The sequence below is a fragment of the Lycorma delicatula genome, chromosome 2 (genome assembly GCF_047948215.1).
Source record: "Lycorma delicatula isolate Av1 chromosome 2, ASM4794821v1, whole genome shotgun sequence".
Taxonomy (NCBI): domain Eukaryota; kingdom Metazoa; phylum Arthropoda; class Insecta; order Hemiptera; family Fulgoridae; genus Lycorma; species Lycorma delicatula.
The window spans coordinates 168,489,133-168,507,603 of NC_134456.1; the positions used below are offsets into that span (position 1 = coordinate 168,489,133).

The 18,471-nt window shown below is 32.6% G+C and overlaps 1 protein-coding gene and 1 long non-coding RNA gene across 3 annotated transcripts in view; one reads left to right on the forward strand and one right to left on the reverse strand.

Annotated features, from left to right (window-relative positions):
• LOC142319421 (mitochondrial enolase superfamily member 1-like) overlaps nt 1-18,471 on the reverse strand; it is a 247,930-nt gene that overhangs the window by 91,705 nt on the left and 137,754 nt on the right. The gene's annotated exons all lie outside the window — the stretch shown is intronic.
• Nucleotides 1-18,471, forward strand: part of LOC142319422 (uncharacterized) — a 129,891-nt gene that overhangs the window by 54,775 nt on the left and 56,645 nt on the right. For both annotated transcript variants that reach the window (XR_012755195.1, XR_012755196.1), the window contains exon 4: nt 5,900-6,060. This is a non-coding gene — a long non-coding RNA (uncharacterized LOC142319422). The remainder of the gene's footprint in view (nt 1-5,899; nt 6,061-18,471) is intronic.

Consider the following 18,471-nt stretch of genomic DNA (forward strand, 5'->3'; position numbering starts at 1 on the left):
TAAAAGAACCGAAAAAAATTAATCAAATAGAATAGCTAGAAGCAGGATAATAATCTAATTCTACACTTTTATCACATTCAAGAATATGCTTCACGGTTTATAAGCGCAGTGTATATTCGGTTTAACCGAATAAATAATAAAATGTCAATACAGATATTTTTTACTATTATTAGATAATAACTTAATAAAATGCCCGCTTAAAAACACTGTAGTCTGGTGGTTCATTTAAATTACTATGTACACAGAAATAAATACATAATTAGTTTTTACTAATAACTTCTCTTTCGTCCTTTCAGTGTGTTTTTGAACAGATTTGGCAAAGATTTGAACCCTTGACCCTAAACATTTGAGAGGAGATTTAAGCCCTTGTTTTCCGCCATCTTCTGGTCACTTCTGAAAAACAACTATACCACTTTCCTTCCATCGACTAAAATAGAAAAGGAAACGAACAAGGAACGTACTATATACACGCGGAGTAAAAAAAAACTACCTTCCAGCAGTACGCCATGGTCGGCACTGCGAGAGCGACAGTGTCTCTCCCACGCAGCCTCGCGTGCAGCTTCCTACGTACGCATGCGTGCAACAGCCAAACACCACGCCGCTGGAACTGTGAAGCGTACAGTTCCATACAAAGATTTTTGTATCTTTTTCGTAAACTGGCGGATGGTTACTGACATTAAACTTAAGGATTGTGTATTGTACAAGTATAAAGAAATATTAAACGTTATTGACGTATTGACTCATATTAAATGTTATCGATAATATCAAGGGAAATAGGAGGTGCTGCAGTTCCACAGTTCTTATACGCGAGCCGCCTCTGCCCGTCAATGAATTTTTCATGGTAGAATTGATATAAAAATGTATAAATTTAAGACTGCAGACTGAATCGGTAATGTATGTTTACTGAATTTCATTGAAATGAAATTAAAATTAAACAATGCTACATCATACTATTTATAAAAAATAAAATGTTGAATATAAATTTTTTTATATAATATTATCCTTTTTAGAGTTTCATATGCGCTTCCGACGTATGGTTTCCATTTTACGTAGTGGTAGTGTTTCATCTTGTCTATGAATAGACTAATGTAATAATAATAATAATGTAATAAACGCTTCATAATAACTGAAGTGTTTAAAACTTCTCAATTTTGTTTCAATGCAATTTTATTTCATTGCAAAAATCTTTTTTCAAGAAACTAAATGTTAATTTAAAAAATTACCTTGTTTAATATAATTTTAAATTAATTTTTAATTTAGTTTGATTTACCACCACGTGAACCGAGTAAAAAAACTTTCCTCGTTAAAGTAAATTAAACTAAATTTTATTCATTCAACTTTATTCGTCAAACTAATCTTTCATCCGGAGGTCCCGGTCAGGCATGAGATCTTCATATATGCTACAAATCATTCATCTCATTCCCTGAAGCAATACCTAATGGTGGTCCCGGAGGTTAAACAAAAAAAAATCTCGATATAAGTTTTCAGATCATTAGTTTTCAGGTTATCGGTAATTTTAAAAATATAAGTAAATTCTGCCTGGTAATATTTAAACATTTTTTATTATATGCTTTTCTTTCATTTACAATAGCTTTGCTACTAAATCTTCCGCAGTTATTAGTTACTAGCAGACCTCGCAATCCTTCGCTATTGCTAGATTTGAATAAATATATAGATTAAATGAACACAATTGAAAGATTGATAAAACATTAAAAACTAGTCAAGTTGTCTGTCCGTGAGGTTAATGGTCGTCCACTGCGGTCTTCATCTTCAACATTCGTTCTGCCTTCACTAAAAATTTTATGCCACTGAAAAACTTGAGCTCTTGACATAACCTCCCCTCCAAAAGCCTTCTGAAGCTTACCATAAGTTGTCGTCGCGTTTTTACCCGATTTAACGCAAAAAGAAATGGCATACCGTTGCGCAATATTTTGCGGTTTCATTTTGGTGACGAGACACACAAACACGTGTTCAGTTATTACAGCACAACTCACGACTGAGCTGTTGCATCAATGTGCCGCTTGGACTAGAAGTAGCTTATAGACCAAGGTCAAAGATGGTGTGCCTACGCAAGCTGCAGGGTTGCCACATTTTGCAAAGAAAAATCAGTCTCATTACTTTATTGTCGCACCTCGTATTTAGTCATTATCCCCTTCAACATACATCCCTCCTCTAACCCTACAACGTTCCATGCGAATTTTTCGTTGTTTGAAACAGTGCTGGAAGTCTTCTTCTGTGAGCTCTTTCATGACGCGTGCCGCTTTTTCTTTCACAATTTCCACGGTCTGAAATATTGTTCCTTTTAATGCATATTTGTCCTTGAGGAACAGATAAAAGTCACACGGTGCCAGGTCAGGCGAACAAGGCGGATGGTCTGGCACTGGGATGTTTTATTTGGCTAGAAATGTCTTGACAGACAATGCAGTGTGAAACGGTGCGTTGTCCTGATGAAGAACCCATGACTTGTTCTTCCACAATTTGGGTTGTTCTTTCTTACTTTTTCACGGAGTTGAGCAAGGACCTTGAATAAAGACAAGAACAGTTAATTAACGGTCAGATAGGATCAGATTACCAATTTTTTCAATATTTTTATCCGTTTTTTCCGTGGAAAGGCAATCCGAGCGAACATCATCTTCTCGGCCATCTTGGAAACGCTTAAACCATTCATAAACCCGCACACGTGATAAACAGTCATGCTATACAATTGATTTTAATAAATGATAAGTTTCAGTAGCGGTTTTTCCAAATTTCATATGAAATTTCACGACAATTCTTTGCTGTAATACAACACTTATCATTTTTTTTCGGCAAAACAAAAAAAAAACAGGTGTTATCCAAACGAAGACCACGGCCAGACTAATATGTCTACAGAAGTTGGAGTGGCAAAAACTGAAAGAGAAGGCTTCACGCTGTAAAGCTGTCGGTCGTACGAACTTGGCGCATGCGCAGTTCTTCTGTAGCAGCATTAGTCTCGTTATTTTACAGCCATACCTCGTATTTGCTTAAACCATGATTTACATCAATTTCTAAGAGAGCCTCGACTGTGTAGCAATTTCAAACTAAATTTTACCTTAAAACATTTTTTGTTTTCTTTAGCAAGTTAACGATTAATTAATTAATTTTCGATTTTTTTATTAACATTTTATTATTTTCAGTCATGTATTATTTTTGTATACAAGTCGTCCTATCTACAATGCTTGAAATTAATAAAAAAGTTTGTCTTTGAAGAGTTCTACGACAGGAAGCCCTAGATGCACATTAAAAGTTGTTATTCAAAATTATTCCTGACATTTTTAATTTTTTCAAACAAATTTGTTGTATATTACTCGTAACAAATACTCAGCTCATGTTTTCCCTGAAATACAATTTCAACATTCCGTAACTTTATTAGGAGATTATATATTAAATTAGTAATTAAGTATACTCAAGAACTGATTATCTGTGGTTTAATTTATATTTTTTTCTCCTGATTCGATAGTCGATTTCAATATGTGGCACTGTAAAAGAACACACTTTAGGTTTCAGTAAGGTAGGGATCTTTTTTTGCCCTGAACTTGTGTTCTGATACATCAGAACATCGGTATGGAAGAGGTTTGTTTGTAAGGGAAAAATAAATTACATTGAATTCTAATGATAATTTCTCTATTTGTTGAAGAAAAGTAAATAGTCTCTTCACCGTTCTTTACAGTGAAATAACTGTAGTCTTAAAAAGTATTGTACGGTTATGTAATAAATGTATAAAATCGGGTTAATTTTTATACATAATTTGATTAGATTACTAAAGGTTTTCTGGAAATAAACTGAAACGTAAAAATATCATTTTACTATGATAAAAACTAAATTTTTCCATCAGACGATTCGTAAAGAAATAACTCTTCAAAGCGAGGTTTTTCAGTTGTGACCACAGTAAAAAAAATAATTTTGCTATCACTCAAGTAGAAGTTTCATTTTACGGTTTTTTCTCCTTTTAATTTTATTAACTTGTGATAACATGTTTATCAACACTTTTGTGAAGTTATATAACTAACCATTTAAAGAAAAAAAAAGTAACAACGATAAATAAATACTAAAAAGGGATTTAAGAAAAGAAAAGGACTAAATAAATAACTGCTAAATTAAACACTACTAAAGGGATTTAAGAAATAGAAACGGTAACTACACTGTCGTAATAAGTCATTGTTCACATATATGTCAAGAGACAGGGCCAAGTTGTTTCCGCTCCAAAGAACATCATGGTTGTTTTAGCATTACATAATTTCTGTTTGAATGCAACCAAACGACTGTTTGGACTCTTTCTAACCTTAATGACCAAATCTTTTACTCTTTACCATAAATTTAACTTTTTTATTATCTTTATTATTTTAAAAGATTTGTAAAATTAATTTTTAACGATATCATAAAAATATTTTTTTGAAATGACAGAAGTAAAACAAACAATTCTACAATATAAACTTAGTTTTTTTTTTTTAATTTAAGCAAATTAAAATAGCTATATAATATTTTTATATTATTAAAAATAATAAATATGTCCACAAAAATGTTTCAGAACTTGGAAAAAACCATGCTGTGCAATAATTTAGTATTTAAAACTGATTATTATATTGAAATATTCAATTCTTCATAATAGAAAACATATGTAGATAGATGGTTTCTAAAACAATAAATGAGTTAAATATATACAATAAATTTCAGCCATTTTTATTACTTCTTGTACGAATTAAAGGAAGTATTGTAATTACTAAAAATTTCGGTTTTCAGATTTCAACGGAAATATCCATTTTTGACTAGTTTTGGCGTGACGTCTGTACGTACATACAGTATTTACTCGCATAACTCAAAAACGATTAGCCGTAGGATGTTGGAATTTTGGATTTTGGACTGTTATAACATCTAGTTGTGCACATTCCCTTTTGAATGCAATCGACTGAACCCTAAGTGTCCAAAAAAACCCAAAATCCCCAAAAATTTGGATTTTGGACTTTTTTTAATTGCAGTAATAAGCCCTCATTAAGAACTTTTCAATATCATAAGTGGTACTTATTTTCATTGGTTCCAGAGTTAGAGCCAGCCAAATCAAATTTTAATTAATGAAATATTTACATCTTTCAAGCGAAGGCATACCGGTTCGAATCAGATTTCATCTTCTCTTTTTTTTAATTTAAATATATTGATTTATTAATAATTATTAACCCGTGATTGTAAAAAAAAAAAATTACAATAACTAATAATTCAATAATAATAAAAAAAAAAGAAAACAAATCAGACGTTATTAAGGAAATAGAATTTTATGTACTTTTAAAAATGTGTATATGTAATTTAAGACATTATTACATATGTGTATATGTATTAAATTTGACGAAACATCTGATTATTTAATATTAATTAAAATTATAATTTAGAAATATACTATTTTTGGATTTCTAGTTTAATTGCTGTTTTATTTTATTTAATTATTCTGGAATCACAGTTTAATTTTATCTACATTAAAGTTAACTACAGAGTGACTGAAAAATAGACCTTCACAAGAACAATACATACACTGAGGCATACATGCCCGATCTTTGATTAATTGGAAAAAATTCTTATCTTTTAGTTCATTACTCTTCTGATATTGTCGGACAATAATCTCACTAAGTCGGAGTTGATCGTCATTTCGTTTATTTGTTTTTTGTTGCCCATAATTTAATCGTTCTTTGGTTTTATATTCTGATCTTATTTTGTGTAATTCCTCTTATCTTAATTTGTGTACACGTTCTGTACACAAGTTGTTTTCAAGTTTTCTCTCTTTATATTCATCATCCTTTCTTAATCTTTTTTGTTTTCCTTGATCTTAACGTCTTCTTCCTCTTTATATTTATCATGTTCTTAATGTTTTTATTCTTTCTTACAATGAAAATAGCAGGGTTTCCCTCCTTAAGGCGTGGCAAGGAAAGACCGAGTACCGGCTGTGTTCGGGTGGTGATGCTGGGAAGGACTTTGCCGGGCAAAACCACACACGAGGGGATAGAGGCCATGGCACTTTCCAGGACTGCATAAATGCTTGACTGCTGGTGAATGAAGGTATTTAAGTCCTGATATTTTTCTAATTTTAAACTTTATTACAAAGGCGCTTACCAAATATTAATGTGATTCCTCTATCCGAACTTGAAATATACATTTTTATATAAAAATAACAAAATGGCGGACAGTGGGCAACGAAGTTGAAATTGCCTTTTCTCCTAACGACATTTTTCGTTTAATTTTACAAGTAGAATTCAAAAAATATAGCCAGCCCACCATTTTAAATACACTCTGTGTATTAGTTAGGTGAAAAGAAATAATTTTGCAAAAGATGGACTCGCCAGGTGGCGCTGGGTTTGAGATATTTCGAAAAATTGTATTTATGGTCCAATTTGGCTCATATTCAGAATCTGTGTTACATGGAAAGAAATACCTCTGCAAAAAAAATGAACCGCTTAATGGCGCTAGGGTTGAGATATGTGGAAAAATTGTATTTGTGGACCGATTTTGTTCATATTCAGAATATATATTAGTTATGTGAAAAGAACATTTTTTTCAAAAACCCACTACGTGGCGCCGGTGTCGAGATATTTACGAAACAAACAAATACAGAAACAGACTTTCTTCTTCTATATATAAAAGGCAATGTTCGTATGCGTGTTCGCTATAAACTAAAAAATTACTGGACCGATTTACGCATGGGAAAAAGCGAAAGAGAGAAATAGATAATATGGGGAAAAGGAAAAAAACGGGATATGGGGAAGAGGGAAACGGGAAAGGTAAAATTTTGTGAAGTTCCGTAATTTGTCAACTTGACTAGGGTGCGTGAAATCGTACGATCTAATCGAAGATTATCCGTGAAAATGTTTGCAGAAGAACTCAACATCAATCGAGAAACGGTTCGTCTAATATTAACTGAAGATCTTGGTATGAGAAAGATTTGTGCGAAAATGATCCCCAAAAATCTCACACAACAGCAAGAAACACGGATAAATGTGGCAGCCGATCTGTTAGAGCAAACGGAAATCAATCCAGATTTGTTGAGCCGTGTTATCACTGGTGATGAAGGTTGGTTTTTTCAATACGATCCAGAGACAAAACGCCAAAGTTCGCATTGGTGCTCAAAGGGATCACCCAGACCACAAAAAGCTCGCATGCCAAAGTCAAAAGTGAAATGCATGCTTGTGTGCTTCTTTGATTCCAAGGGAATTGTTCATAAAGAGTGGGTGCCTCCTGGACAAACAGTTAACCAATATTTCTACAAAGAAATTTTAGAAAGACTTCGTAAACGAATTCTTCGTGTCCGTGCCACCATTGCTGATAATTGGATTCTGCATCACGGTAATGCGCCATCCCATACTGCTGTGTCAGTACAGCAATTTTTAACCTCAAAACAAATTTCAGTACTACCACAGCCACCTTATTCACCAGATATCGCTCCGTGCGACTTTTCTATTTCCAAGAGTCAATATGGCGGTCAAGGGATACCATTTCAAACAACACAAGATGTCCAAAAAGCTGTGACGAGGGACACAAACACGTGTTCACTTATTACAGCACAACTCACGACTGAGCAGTTGCATCAATGTGCCGCTTGGATTAGAAGTAGCTTATAGACCAAGGTCAAAGATACACCATCTTTGACCTTGGTCAAACTTGACCCCCTACGCAAGCTGCAGGGTTGCCACATCTTGCAAAGAAAAATCAGTCTCATTACTTTATTGTCGCACCTCGTATGTATAAATTTAAAATAAAATATTTTACAGCATTAGTTTTGTTATTTAATTGCTACACCTCGTAAGACTATTCAACTTAATGTTATCGCATGAATAAAACAAGCTGTTTATATTTTGTCAGTAATGTGCACCGAAATTTATTTTATACACTTTTATAAAAGCGTTTTAGAAGTGGCCCTCATTGTGGAAAAAAATTTATGATAATTTCTATAGAGAAAAATGTGGACTATTTAATTACTTGATCCTTTAACAACATTAAACGTTCAAAAGTGCCTTCTAATATATTTGCTGATGAATTAATATAGTAAGTTTAAAATAATCATTAATTTATTTTCTGTATGTGATTTTGGATGGGATCCAAATAATATTGCAAATTATATTGTAACATTAATGAAGCTTCACTAATCGTATTATGAAAAATCCTTTCGCTAATTTTTTCGTTTATTTTTTATTCTACCAAAATGTCTTAGAAATGAAAATTAAAGCTCATTTCTAAGAAAAAATAATCAATTAAAAAAAGATTATTTTTGGAAACTTGAGCGTAGTTTCCATCCCTCTTTTGGTGAAAATGGATTATTGATCAAAATCTTGAACCAATTATCTCATGAAAATTTTAACAAAGATCTTTGTAAAAATAGTTTCAAAAAATGTAATTTTGTATCATTTTTGCCTTGATTAAATTAATTTCATGTTCTAATAAAAATTGCGTATCCTCCAGTCCCACGGGAGAACAGTTTCAGAGGTTCATAAATAAGCACAAACTTATCCGGCTTCGAAAGTTAGCGGCGTGTGTAAGTATTTATTTGAAGTAAAACGTTCACTGGACTTTTACTGAAACTGACTCCCAAAATTAACAAATATATCAGTATATTATTTTATTACACTAAGCTATATTTTTTTATAAAATTAATTCACTATTGTAAAGATTATCTTGATTCTTCCGAATTCGCCTCTCTGGCACTTCTTCCGTTCGAATATTATTTTATCTGTAAATAAATGTAATTTTTGGATTTCTTGACTAAAATGTGTTGAAAATGAATTTCCTCGTTAATAATTTACTAAAGTCACTTAGGCAGGCAGATTTACAGCCATCTTGAATTGTTTAATTTCTCTCAAGAATATAGAGTAACAGCATGCTATTTTGAAATATACATATTTATATATACCATAATTAGTCAAAATTGCTCATTAAGCTTTGCAATTCATTCAAACAAGGTTATGTTTCTTGCTTTCACAAGAATCATATTAGACCATAAATAAGTACATTTCATTTATCGTATTGCTAAAGGTGATTCGCAGAATGATGCAAAAATTTTCCCGGGTAATTGATAAAATCACTTTACATTTAAGTAAAAACGTGCATGTATATGCATACAAATGTTATGTTGTATCCTAGTTCCAGATATTTTTGTTAATTAGAACTTAAATAAAAAGGAGTTAAAAATTTGCCTAAAAAACACAAGTATATGATTAGCCTCGATTTACTGACTCGCACGGATAAGCAAATGGTTACCCAACATGATTCACCAGTCATTTCCAAAAATGTTATAAATACTCCTAAGAATTTCAAACATGCAGTACTCCAGTACTGGTTGAGTTTTGCATTGAGAGCTGAATGTTCAGCTATTTACCATCGTACCAAGTTAACAGAAATGCAACTGATATTCATCCTCATCGTAGGTAATATTTTCAGAACCTATAGGTACTGGTTGAATAATAAAAATCACTTCTAGTAGGGAAAACAACAGTCATAAAAAATAATACAAAAATTGATAATACAAAATGTAAAGCAAGAAATTGATATACACTTCTTTTTTTTCTTTGGAAAACAGTTTTAGTATACTGTTTCTACTGAATAAGGAAATTTAAATTATGTTATTTCAGAGAAACGGGATTATTTAATATCAAATTTTTTACAGCCCTTCTTCTTATAATATATATATATATATATATAATACTATATTACTTTACTAAATCAGTCATAAAAAGTACATTACATATTAAACTTATTTCTACTGACGTTTAATGAGGTAAAGTAGTTACATATTTTTTAATTTAATAATTTCGATGAATTTATATTATGCATAATAATGCGGTAGATGAAAAAATATTAATATGTGCATATAATGTGTGAATGAATTTAATGGATCATAAGATTAATGTATGACACTGCATATAATAAGTAATAATATCTATCATTATAATACAAAGTATGCGAGAGAGGGTTGATTGTATTCGTATGGGTTATGGGTTGGTTATGTTGGTGTGTTATGGAATGTATGGTGTGAGGCACTCCCCCTTGAGTAATACTAGCTTACCAGCGTAGACAATTAAACTTCGTGACAAACACACAGCTGTACATGACACAACCCGCATGATTTGTCTGTTTGTTAGTTATACAAAACATCATTCGTTGTATCATCGCACGAACTTAAACTTGAACGTATCGATATCAGTTCTTACTTTTAAAATGTTATAAATAAAGAAACTTGTATTTTAAACGATTTCTATTTCCTATAAAAATAAATAAATTTAAAAATAAGTAATAGTGGCCAAAGCTTAATCAAAACATCACAGTTTTTTAAGTAAGGTATTTTAAATATCTATCAATTTTTTTTTTAAGGTTTAGTTCTTTTTTTCTTATTCGTAACCCACAGTTTCCGTTTTGATATAATAAAAAAGTATGTAATTTATATGATGTCTATTTTAGACAGATAGGAAGATACATAATTCAGTAAATTTTGGAACGAAAGCTACAATTTAAAAAATCCCTTTCGCACGCCGTAAGGCGGAGGTAGATTTCACCGGTTCTAAGTAGGTTATAAAAGAGATTTCCACCTTAAAGTAAAAAAAAAACTTTAAATTTACTCAATCTGACAATGGTTGCATGTAAAAAAATGTTTCATTATGTTCAGCATACGTCAAACCCCATCTTACAATTCCAGCAACATTTTGGTCATCCTTTGCCGTAAGGATTGGTCATATCAAAAATTGTTTCAGACAAAAGTTTTAGGTAATGTTTCTAGGACTAACGACCATTTAAACCGATTTGATTCTGTGCCTATTAAGGGAGGAATGATATTTTTTGTCTTCGAAACCCCATTTTTTCACCCCCTGAGCCAATGGTTTGTGATATCAAAAAGCTTTACGTAGATAAGTTTTAGTCCCTTATCCAAAGAATAGTAGGAACTTTAAACGAATTCGATATTTTACTTAATAAGAAAGTTATAGCGATATTTTGTTTTTTTCGAAAAAGCTCCCTCAAATCCAGTCCCATGGCCTGATTTTACCCATTAACGAACTCGACGGAGATTTTGGGTCGTTATATTTTATGTATCAATTTGAAAGTGATTGGCGCAAAATTACGGCAGTTATCGTGTCCACAAGAAAGTGAAATATATGTATAAATGTATATATAAACTTTTGAACTGACGGTGGTTTTGCGGTCTGGGGCATGTGAAACGCGAAGGTATGTCGAAATTTTCCGGAAGTCGAATCATGGTACCCATTACAGTACGTATCTTTCTTATGAAATCTACCTAAAAAGAGGAATTTACATATACGTCGGAGCAAAGATATTTTTTTTAAAATTATAATATGTTAATTTATTAAAATGTATATCGTAATATAAATGAATACTTCATTAAAACAAAAGTAAAGACTGAATATTTTTATTATCAGTTTTCAGGTGTTGGAGGTATTACCTACCAATTAAGTGTGAACGGATGAATATCATAATTTAATAATTCTTTTGTTTATTTATTTACCATACGTAAGCCAGCAAGCTTTAACTGATCTGGTTCGAATAAGCCATCTTTTAATAATATCTTCAATTTTCCGCCAGTGTTGAAAAAATCCTACTAACATCCAGTTTTAACAAAAATGAGCAATTATACTTCATACAATTCAGAACGCCTACGCTCTTTTAAAAATGTTGGACACTATTACATAATATAATTTTTTTGTGGCTTGATATTACAACGTAAGCTACAGTTAAGATAACATGCATACCACATAAGATACAATTAAAATTAATTATCCAGTAATGGTTGTATAACTGAACTAAACGTAACTTCAACATCCTCGTAGTTCATTCCCTAATCGATTCTTGTTTGCATTATATATATATACACACACACACAGATGTCTCAAGAAAAAACGGAAAGAATTTCAGAACATGTTCTAGAAGTAAAAATTAAAAAAAAAGTTCATCTAAACATTTGTCTGGAAACACTTCATTTTCGAATTACATCTTGCAAAAAATATAGCTCTCATTATGAAGCTATATTGAATTTTTGGAAACTTAAATCAAGGAAAAAATTTGATGCTTCGTACGGTTTTTGATCTGAAAAATTGAATAAGTTTCAGAATCATATATGTATTAAGTTTTTATAAAATTATTGCGAAACACAATTTTTCTTTGACATATTCTTTTAATTGCCAGCAAGAAAATAAATTGTTTATTTTCAGTAGCATTAATTCTTAAAAAATCTATGTAAACACGGTCAACTGTACACAACAAGAGTTAAATAACACAGGAGTCTGTAAACACTGAAACAATTGAAATATTACTATATTTGAACTATTAACTTTCAAAATTCCCCCTATCTACCTACAAATTATGAAACATGGTGTCAAAGAGATTCAGTTCTTGTCCTTCGCAAAGGTCACTAGTTCCCTTTAATTTAAAATTTAAATATTAAGATATTGAATCCGTTATTTTTCAGTGTCGTGCTTCAAGAGGCATGTAAAAACTTTGATATCGAAAATTTTAACCTTTTTTTTCCCATTCAGGTAATAGAACTTGAGTATTGCGATAATAGTGGGAGCGTTCAGACGTATCTGTTTCGCTCTTGACTTTATGGTAATATAGTATTGTTTTTTTATTTTTTCGTGTAATTTATTAGTAATTTATTAGTGTGAATGTTCGAACCATAGTGGTGTGCGTGGGATTTAGTGAAAGAGCAGAGAGAGTGAGTAGTTTAACTTTTTTTGTATGTTGTTCTGGACGAGTCCTATAGACTAAGTATTTTAAGCCTAGCTGGTCGGCCAGATCTGGCGGGATTTTCACCGCGTTGTTCGGTTGTGATTAGAACAGTTGAGTTAAACCCACCGGATTGGTCTAGTGGGGAACTCGTCATCGCAAATCAACTGATTTTGAAGTCGAGTGTTCTAACGTTCAAATCCTTGTAAAGGCTTTGTATACGTTTATAGGGATTTGAATACTAGATCGTGGGTATCGGTTTTTATGGTTAGGTTTCAGTTAATCACACATCTCAGGAAGGTCGACCTGATTCTGTGCAAGACTACATTTCATTTACATATTCATACATATCTTCCTCATTCATCCTCTGAAGTAATTACCTTACGGAGGTTCCGGATGCTAAACAGAAAAAAGAGAACAGCTGAGTGAACTTTTTTCCCGCGTTAGCTTGGAGATTAATTCTGGAGGAAAACTTCTACCACGCCTAAATCTCAACAACATTTGCTTGATATTCCAAGGTTAGTTGAGCGGTATTTATTTTTTTCCGGCTTTTATGTGCCATATGTTTGTTTAGCCCAAACAATATTTGGCAAATATCCCAACATTAAATTAATATAACAAATTTGAGGTAAACTTGAACTTGTAAACTTTAATAAAAGTGTTTTCTCACTTTTAAGGAAGTCCAGCGAATCATGGAGAGAATGAATAGAGCTACAGAAATGGCGAAGGAGTGATTTGAAGGCAAGCGAGTTAGTCTTGCAGCTGAGAAAACAGAGTCATAGTCCCTTATGTAAGAAGGAAACTCTCTCGTTTACGAATTACGGTAGTTGGGGTTGTGGTGGAGTCAGTCAAACAGGCGAAGTGTCGCGGTATCTGAATGGACAAGGGGAGGAAGTTCACCAGGCAAGTGGAGGAAGTGGCTATGAAGGCTGTAAAGACAGTGAAGGCCCTTTTCGGACTGATGGCTAACTAGGAGGTTCGCTGTCATCTAAAAGAAAGATACTTGTTACGACGGTGTCATCAATTATACTTTTTGCGGCATCTGTGTGGCATCCTGCCATGCAGTATGATAATGCAAAATTGTATGCTGGGATAAGCTGAATTGTATGCTGAGGCGACTGGCACTGCGGATCGCCTCTGCGTATAGGACGGTGTCCAGTGAAGCTGTTTTTGTTACCGCAGGGATGCTGCCTGTTGAACTGAGGATTCCGGAACAGGTCGAAAAGTGGAGAGGCGACACTAAAGAAGAAGCATATGAAAGGCTACTCTCAAGGTGGCTGGATAGGTGGAAGCGTGCCATTGTAGAATGGTGGACCTTCCTTGTTGTCTAAATGTCAGAAGGTGGGTCTGCCAAGGGCGCGCGAGCTAGATTTTTGGCTACTAATTTCTTGTCAGGCCGTGGCGCATCCAACGTCTACCTCGCTAATAAAAAGAAAAGATTGGACTCGAGGTGTTCCTACTGCGACGAGGAAGATTCTGTAAGCCACTTATTCTTTGAATGTAACAGGTAGGCAGACAAGAAGCAGCGGTGCAATACGATAGTCGGAATGTTAAACGCCGAAAATTTAATGGATAAGCTCCTGTTTAGCGAGACCTCATGGCAGGCGATAACGGCTATGAACAAAGAAATCCTGCGCATTAAGATGGCGGAAGAGAGATGTCCCAAGCCCATCAGGGCTTGTAACAGTGGGGGGGAGGGCGACCGGAAACGTCACAAGGCGAGTGTCTTCCCCTACCGGGTTGTGATATTGAGATGTCCATTACACGAAAGTGGCTCAGTAAAAGTAGAACTAGGCGCGAACTCGGTTAGCTAGTTCAGAGGGCAACGATGTAGGACATTCAAGATGTCCGGACGAGGCCTGCATCGAAGGCAAAAGCTGAGTTTAAAAATCACCGATGTAAATGTCTACCGAGGTATAAAAATAGAGGGCGAAAGACGACTCCCGTTAAAACCCATCTGGACTATGATCGGGGGGGGGGGGGTGGCGACCGGAAGCGTCACAAGGCGGGTGTCCCCTACAGGGTTGGGGTATTGAGGTGTCCAGAACTCCCCGAACCATCTGCAGGAGGCCTGCAAGAAGTATAGGCTGTCCATGAATTATACTGCAAAGTAGGTATCGGGGCTGTTGTAAAAGGGGGGAGGTTTTAGTCTGTGCGAGCCTGACACTACTATTAGCGTGGGTGGACGGTGGCTGGTAGAGCTTTTCTCTCCTCCAACGTTAAAAAAAAATAAAGTAATTGGAACTTAGGTAAAAAAAAGTTGTAAACAAAAAAAAGTAATAAATTTTATAGTATTCAAACTTTTCTTCAAATCATGTAATTTTTTCAAAGACATAAAACCTCAATGATGTCAAAGAGATGATCGGGGATCCCTTGCCAGCTCTAGCTTTCAATTAATTAGATTGAATCAGTTCCCGCCCTCAGTTATAGAAATAAAGTATTTTAATACTCTAAATTCTTTTTCAACACTTCTAACTTCTATTTTCGGATTGCGTAAAAATTTCACTATTGACATTCGGTCGATGTCTGCTTGAACTGCCCCCTTCCACAACTCATCATTATGAAAAATCTGTAGTTAGCAAAAAAAATTTATAATTGTTAAAATCTATATATGCATAGTATATATATATATATATATATATATATATATATATATATATATATTCCTTTTTTCAATTTTTTTATGAGAAAGCAGGCATCAACAGCAATGGTCATTAGCCCGATGGTAATTGGTAGCGAATGCCATGCCTAACCGGGATTCGAACAGGCATTTCCGCACGAAATTCCTAGATGCAACAAAATTTTAGTTTTTAGAATTAGGATACAAGCTAAAGTCTTTTATTTATCCCAAGATTAAACCCATTTAATACATCTTTAACTATCGTTAGTATAGAAAAGATTATTTGAGCATGCTAATGACTACTGTTTTAAAATGTTAGTCTAATATTATTTAATAATAGTCTGAATTAAATATAAAATCTAATTTATTGTAATTATTTTTACTAATTATTGTATAATTTCTTTGTGATATTCCTTTTGTATTACAGTAATGGGGTGTGTTAAAAATTTTAGCTCTCAAAGTTCATATATTTTTCTCATCAGGTGTAGGTTTAAAAACAGGAAATGGTGCGCTATAAAAATTTGCTTTTTAACAGTTGCCATCCAAAACGCTTCCGGTGTAAAAGAACGGCTTTTATAGTACTATGCTTTCCCTGCTTCAGCTGGCTTCTATAAGTTACACTTATCATCATCACAACAGAGAACGTCAACACAATGGTTTATATGAATACATATGCTGGTGTGTGCATGTTGTGGAATGGGGGTGGTCACACGCGCGTGTTTAATAATATATACATGGTCTTTTCTGACTCGTAAAAAAACTTGTTACGAATGTGGGATAGGAGATGTCCTTCACACATTCATTATTCATATCGCAATCTCTTCCGGATGTTTACGCTTACCTTCTGATAAAACTCATCCGAAAAAACAGACAGCATTCAGTTTATCATATAATTGATGCTATCCTTACCTTTGCCCCAAGATACTTTAGTGTAGATTTTTATTTATTTTTCACTTCCTTTTATGAATGCTTACACATTAAACAGAAGTATAGATTCATCCTAAAGAACACAATACAAGCAAAAGGAAGCAATAGATATTTGATCTTTTTACCTTCTTGACATCAGCGACTCATTGTACTCGTAGAGGCCGGTTGTACCTTTTTATCGCAAATTTTTGCTTCCTCTTTCAATTCTTAATGACTCAATACATCTTTCTACTTGGACAATTTAAATCCTTTGAAAGTAAAATAATTAATTTTAGGTTCAATTTTCCATCTACGAAAGGCACCATTGAACTTTCATCAAAGTTTCCTATAAGTAGTAAATTAATAATTTAATTTAATATATTTAATGTTCATTTATTTTTAGTTTAATAGTATTTAATAATTTAATATTAAAAAAAAATAAATTAATAATAAATTGTTAAGCTGTAAAGTATTATTCACTTTTAGAGTTATTTCATAATTATTTTTCCGATTGATGGTCTTCGCGGTAAAAAAGGAACACAGGGAAAGAAAAGTTTCGGCAATTGAGCTAACTACCGAACAGGTTCGAAGAAACTGTGCTTACCCAGCGTTGAAATAATTCTTCCGTGACTATATTATTGTTTTGTTTTATACTAGGAGCGGGCCTACGGCCCGCCGCGAAAATGTTACTCGATTTGTTTCATTACACATGATTTTATTAAATTTTTTTGCCAGTTGTATCTAAATAACGTTCATGAATCTAGCGTACTAACAACAAAAAACATTTTCAGAGAAAAGCTTCAAAATTCTGAGCATTTTTAGCTGTTTCTTGAGATGTGATTTTTTACTTCCTTGTTCGAAGTAATGGAAGTATTATGATCGCGAAAAATTTTCGGTTTTCAAATTTAAACGGCAATATCGATTTTGACTATCCCTGAATCCATTTTAACTAGTTTCGGAGTGACGTCTGTTGTTATGTATCTCACATAACTCAAAAACGATTAGCTGTAAGATGTTGAAATTTTGGATTTAGGACTGTTGTAACATGTAGTTGTGCACCTTTTGATTGCAGTTGACTGAACCAAAAAAGTTAAAAATCAAAAAAATGTGGATTTTGGACTTTTTCTTAACTGCAGTAATAAGCCCTCATTGAAAGATTTTCAACGATGTATATCATAAGTAGTATTCATTGGTTTCAAAGTTACAGTTAAATAAAATTTTAATTATTGAAATATTTGGATCTTAGGATCTTCTTCGGAAGGCACATCGGCTTGAATCAGACTTCTTCATCTCCTTCTTTTTAATTTTTTTTTTTTTTTAATTTAAATATATTGATTTATTAATAATTATTAACCTCACTGTAAAACAGTTTTTTTTTTACAAAATAATATTAAAATAATATGAAAAAATATCAGAAGTTTTTAATGAAATAAAATTTTATGTACTTTTCATTTTAAAAAAGTGTGTAAATGTAATTTAATAGGCGTGCAAAGGGGAGGAATGTGTTGTCCACATCAGATTTTTTATATCTGACCGGAGTTTTCCCAAGATTTTTCTTGATCCATTAAGACAGTAGAATAGTACCTCTGATATCCGTAGAATAATATATTTACCCATTCCTGACATGATATATGTTACCCACTGCTACGTACGATCTAAATAACATAATTATTTATGCATTTTTTCGAAGATTTTAATGTTAAAAGTTATTGTTAAAATATGTTTAAATATTTCTCTAAATGTGATCTTATGTAGGTGAAATACTTTAAATACTTATTTTTGGCGTAGTATTTATATACTCCATTAAAAAGCGAAGTTCTTAAAATTGTCAATTTTTCTATATTCAAGGTATCAATTTGAAACTTTTATTTTCTTTTTTCTAAATGTGATATATAATAAGAATAGAAAAATGTTTTACCTTCTATTACAATGACAGAAGGGTAATTTCATTTTTTATACATTTTTTTTTTTTTTTTTGTAAGACCTTATGCTATTTGTTTTAGGTGTTTTAACTATATTCATAATATGATTGGACAAATACTAACACAAGTTTAAATGCAAGTTAATATTTATAACTTTCTCTGGTTTATTAATGAAATTTAGATCGTTTTTTCGTTAAATAATTTTAATTTCTATTATAAAAAAAGTAATTATAATTAAAGTGATAACAAAAGTCGTTGAGGTGAGGCCGTTTAAGTTATGTAATGCATTGTTTCCGATAGAAA